The sequence below is a fragment of the Lactuca saligna genome, chromosome 1, assembly GCF_052625555.1.
Source record: "Lactuca saligna cultivar CGN05327 chromosome 1, ASM5262555v1, whole genome shotgun sequence".
Taxonomy (NCBI): Eukaryota; Viridiplantae; Streptophyta; class Magnoliopsida; order Asterales; family Asteraceae; genus Lactuca; species Lactuca saligna.
Genome location: NC_136417.1, coordinates 171,723,302 through 171,729,062, shown reverse-complemented (window position 1 = coordinate 171,729,062; position 5,761 = coordinate 171,723,302). Strand labels below are relative to the sequence as shown.

Genomic DNA, 5,761 nt, shown 5'->3' with positions numbered 1-5,761 from the left:
ATAACGACCGTCTACATAATTTCAGCGTAAGCCTCTGTTGGAGGTAATCAATGCAACAGTATTATCCCATCTTACCAAAAAATGCCCCCCACATGTAAGAAAATTTACATCTTTTACCAATTTACACTCACTGATTTCTACTAGTTATCTCATAAAATTATAACTTTCTTGTTTTTTTTCTTTTTACGTTCAAGTTGTTGGGTTGCTATGCAAAACCCCTCGGAAAGAAAGTAGACATGATCACATATGCATTGTATCTTTGTTAATAACTTTTTTTCCCATAACCAAATTATACTTTTTCTTGTATATATAGGGAGAAAATCTAGTTATGGCAGTTGATGATGATGGCTGCTTTACAGAAAAATTTACCGATTTCATTGGTCGATATGTCAAAGAAGCAGATAAAGATATCATTCAAGTAGTGAAGGCAAGAATAGTTGAATGTTATATAATTATCAATAGTGGAATTTATGTAAAATGATTATTCCTTACCTTTTGTTATAAATGTATTCAGGACAAGGGCAGACTGCTAAAATTTGGAAGCTTTACACATTCATATCATTTTTGTTGGAGATCTGATACCCCTCTTATCTACAGAGCAGTTCCCAGCTAGTACATCTTTTTACTTATCTTTTCTGCAAAAGACATGAATGCCATTCTCATCTTTATTATCTTTAGTGGGATAACGTGGTATCATGATTAGTTTATTCATGTTTCTTGGTCAAGGTTTGTTGTAGTGGAAAAGTTGAAAGATCAATTACTTGAAAACAATGAGAAAACAAAATGGGTTCCTGGTTTTGTTAAGGTAGGTCATTTACAGTGTTTGGTATGATTTAGTCAACAAAGGAATGGAATGACTCATTCCATTACCATTTCCATGTCCACTCCGTTCATTTCCAATTCCATTCCATCTAGGAAAAACGGTTTCACAATTGGCTGGAAAATGCAAGATATTGGGCCATTAGTAGAAGTAGATTTTGGGGCACTCCTCTCCCAATTTCGATCAGTGAAGATGGTGTAGATATTGAAGCTATTGGTTCAGTTGAAGAACTTGAAAGAATTTCAGGGGTGAAAGTAAGTATAAATCCAACATGTAATTACAATGTACTTTAATGGTTGTTTTAAAATATATAATATTCTTTCTTAACATAGGTTACTGATTTACATCACCACAAAATTGATCACATCACAATTCCTAGCCCACGTGGTGAAAAGTTTGGTGTGCTTCATCATGTAGAAGATGTAAGAAAATCATATTTCTTTCTCACAATAAAGAGCAATATCATTTTCTTGATTGATGAATTAATATTATTTGTTGCATGATTTCAGGTATTTGATTGTTGGTTTGAAAGTGGGTCAATGCCATATTCGCTACCCTTTTGAAAATCAGGAATTCTTTCAAAAGAATTTCCCTGGACATTTTGCAGAGGGCTTAGATCAAACTCGTGGATGGTTTTTTCTCTTCTCTTTCATCTAGTTTCATTGTGATATAAATTCACAATATGAGCAAAAGGATTTCACTAGACATTTTGATCATTATTTTATTTAAACAGGGTTTAGGAAGTCTTTAATAGTTGATGATGTATTATTGTTTAATGGACTTGACCCATGCTCAGGAGTCATGCCTTGCAAGTGAAATAATAATATAATCTTGGGGTTTTTTGTTATAATAATGAAACTAATCATATTTTACTTACTATTATGAAAGTTAGGCTACTAACCAATTGGTATATAAGGGCATAATTGTAATTTTCTATATTTTGTAAATGTATGTGTCTGATATGCAATAATACTTTGTTTCTTTTTTCTTCACAATAACAGTTGAGGCAAAAAAGCACTTGCGGATTTACTACAGATGCAATCAGTTCAGGTAAGTTAAAATTCTAAATTTACTGTAGAGTTATTAGATAATTATTATTATCTAGTTAGTTAGGAATTGTTTCATGATGCTTCTCTTCCCCCTGTTGTAGATGGTCTTCTATGGTTCATAAATGAACTAGGCATACAAGTGATGGATTGGAAAAAAAATGTTACCTGTTGTAGATGCTCTTCTTATGGTTTATTTATTTATGATATAATGGGGATGATTATGATAGGAGCGGGGTCTACTTGGACATTTGGAGTGAGACGAAGCAACAAAATTAAAAGGAGGCCTTTGGAATATTGGAAAGGAGAAAGACTCTTATATGCTCGAGTCCATAACAGTAAGTGCACATTGCACTTCGTTTTTAACATATCTTATTTCTTATCACTTGACATAGAAAATTGAAGTATATATATATTTTTTAGTAATTATGGAATGAGGTAGCTATTTTACGTGAAAAAAATGTGGATGGGTTGGTTGCAGGCCTGCCTTACTACTTGTTGTACTACTTGTTAGCTTTTGTAACCAGCAAGCAATCATGGATTAGGGTTTCGTGAATAGAAACTGGGAAAAATGGGCATGTAAAAATGTTGGTTTTTGATGGTATGCAATCACATTCCACTTCTAGTTTCTTGCTTTTGACAATGATTATATATATATATATATATATATTATAGTTTACAAACTGTAGAATGTGTTCAGTAGTGAATCTCATAAGGACAAAATTGTAAATCTGCAGGTGGTTCAATCAATGTCATTTAGTAATATTTGGAATTACAACCTTTGTAAGTTTGACTAAAGCCTTCTGATTTTGTTTACTTTTTAACTTTGTTTTTGGTTTCATTTAGTAATAAAGTATCAAATATCAACAATTATGTGGTAGTAATCATTCTGATGGGGTGTTTGTTAGGCTGCTTCTTTCAACGTCATTAACAATAGTGGTAAGTGATATTGCCATATTTATACCTATTTTTAGGCAATATTTAAGTACATTTTTATTAATAAGTTTGTAATTTGTTTAGAATAATGGTACTTATGAGCTTAAATGTTATTTACAGCCAAAAAGAAGACATTTTGAAGAAAAGGGACTAAAAGCGTTCATGAAAGAAACTTTGGGAATTAAAAGATTAAAAGAGAAGAAAATCTGGAAAAAGCGTTCTCACGACGTGGGAACTTGAAGATTCACGACGTGAGAGTTGGCTCTAGAAGATATGTATGCGGGTGAAGGAATCCTTGACGGGCACGGTTATCTGAAACTCACGACGTGAATATCTTATTATTCAGGATGTGAATTTGTGAAAATCGACAACTATATAAACCCTTGACCATTACGAATAGAGGGGACTTTAGGATAGAGAGAGGAGTTCCAGAAGGCGATTTTGAGCAGAGAAAAGTTCTGGGAAAAAGCTTTCAACACCAAAAGAGTGAAGGTCCATAATTTAGTTTATTTAATCGTTAACTAGGAACATGTTTCATATCACTTTGATTTGTGTTAGTATGTTAGTTGCTATTATGAGCAGCTGAATCTAGCTACTCTTGTTTCGCTAGATGAAGCTTCCAACATATGAATAGCTCAATTTTTATGGATTTATTTAGTTGGTAAAATTGCTTGTGTTTGATTTGTATTACCTAGCATGCTTGTGTTTGTTTCTCTAATTGCTTGATTGCATGTTCTGTGTAGCTTAGTGACCATTAACTGCATGAACTTGTTTACTTAATGATTTAGTGAACATTGAATTGTTAGAGCTAGGATTGACCAATCTTAGTTAGTAATTAGAGTAAATAAACTTAGCTGTGCTAGAGAACGTGGATTGTGACTATAATTGCTTTTATATAATAAATCTTACATAGCATATTTATATTCATAATTAGTTCTGTGTTTAATTGTGTGTGAACATACATAGTTTGACATGAATTAGTTAATTATTGGTAAAGTTAGAACTAAATTACTAATACAATTAAAACCAACTCGATAATCCATAATCATTAGCTAACCATAAGGAAGAAGTGGATTCAGACAAGACAAGAGTGTGTTTTTACTTATTGAATTTGAGTTAAGTTCGTCTGATCTTGTAAAATCAGAGAAAACCCCCATTTAAACTTGTTAATAATTAGGTTAAATTAATTGTAAATAGATTAATTAGTAACACCGTTCCCTATGATCGACACCCGACTTACACAAGCTATACTGTAATCCGACTAGGTACATTGCCTATAAGTGCATAGTTAGTTTAAGTTTGTTAGGTTATAAATATTAAAATTAGTTGGTACTTTCGTGCACATCAAGTTTTTGGCGCCGTTGCTAGGGAACGGCGCGTTTATTAGTTTATTTAGTTGCATTAGATTAATCCACCCTTTTTGTGGAATAAAATCTGCAAAAAGGTTAATTGGTTATTTATTTTTGTTTATTAGCTTAGCTTAGTTGATTAGCATATAACAAAAAAAAATTCGTTTTCTGTCTCTGTCATAGAATTCACGATGTGAGTTTTATAAACTCACGACGTGAAAGCTGCAATTTTCAGTTTTTAGTATTTTCTTATTTTAGTTCAGTTTTACGTTTTTAGTTTAGCGAGTTGCTGGAGTTCATGACCAGAGGCTCAAACACACCCTTGGCGCCACCACTTGAAGATCCCGAGTCTGCAATTCAAAAGAAAAAGACGCCCTTACAAGAATTCAAGTCAGCTTTTTCAAGGAAGTCGGTAAAGAAGACAGGAGAGTCAAGTTCATCCTCAAAGCACAAGAGCAATTTTGAGCACTAGGATCAAATACCCGTCCAAACTGAATCCGAATACGACACTGAGCAGGAATTTGAAGAACATACGAGCGAACCCGATAACGAGCCAAGGAACGAGATGGCAGCAATTGAAGAGATGTCCATGGGAGCTTACAAGAAGCGGATCCGAGAAGATGTGGGTCCCGGTTTAGTCCAACCCGCAATACCTGCCACTGCCACATTCGAGTTGAAGGGGCACATCTTGACTGCACTGAAGGATATCCCATTTTTTGGGAAAGATCATGAGGATGCTTTTAAGCATCTAGATGAATTAAACGACATTGCAGATTACTTCAATGTGCCAAATGTCAACAGAAACACCGTCTTGCTTAGGATGCTTCTCATCACTTTCAAAGGTGCTGCTAAGGAGTGGTTAAAATCACTTCCACCGGGTACAATTACCACTTGGGCTCAAATGCGTGAGCAATTCCTGGACCAGTTTTGCCCGCCATCCAAGATAGCCAAACTCAAGAAGGCAATAGTCAATTTGAGCAATAGTCGGGGGAGTCATTATACGAAGCATGGGAGCGGTACAAGGGCTTGCTCAGAAATTGCCCTCAGCATGATCTAAATGTGCAACAAGAGATGTCAATCTTCTATGATGGGGTCAACATTATAACGAGACAACTCCTTGACTCTCAAGGACCTTTGACAAAGAAAAATCCAAGGGAGGTCAAGGAGCTGATTGAAGAATTCGCGAAGCACTCTCACGAATACCACAACCCTAGGCAAGATGGAATCGAAGGCGGTGGAGGGGCCGAAACTGAAGAAATAGCAGTTGTAATGGCTATGCTGAATAATTTGGATCGAAGGATAAAACAAATGGACCAGTCAACACATGCCATAAGAGTGGGTTGCGAGAGATGTAGTGGTCCACACTTGACCAAGGACTGCAATTTAGATGAGTTTGGAAACAGAAAAGCTCAAGTGTGCTACTCGAGTGGGGATAAGTTTGATGAGGACTGGAGGAAACCGAAGAAGGAGTGGCTGCCATATGAAGAGTATAAGAAGAAAAAAGAAGAGAAGTATAGGCAGACAGGTCGAGGCTTCTATCAAAAGGAGCAACCACCAGCCGAGAAGAAACCCGATCTAGAGGCCATGTTGATGAAGTTTATAGAAGCTTC

At 35.2% G+C, this 5,761-nt stretch overlaps 1 non-coding gene across 1 annotated transcript; it reads right to left on the bottom strand.

Annotated features, from left to right (window-relative positions):
• Nucleotides 1-5,100: 5,100 nt before the first annotated feature.
• Nucleotides 5,101-5,206, bottom strand: LOC145027923 (small nucleolar RNA R71). Its single transcript, XR_013675685.1, has one exon. It is a non-coding gene; the product is annotated as a small nucleolar RNA R71 (small nucleolar RNA).
• Nucleotides 5,207-5,761: the final 555 nt, after the last annotated feature.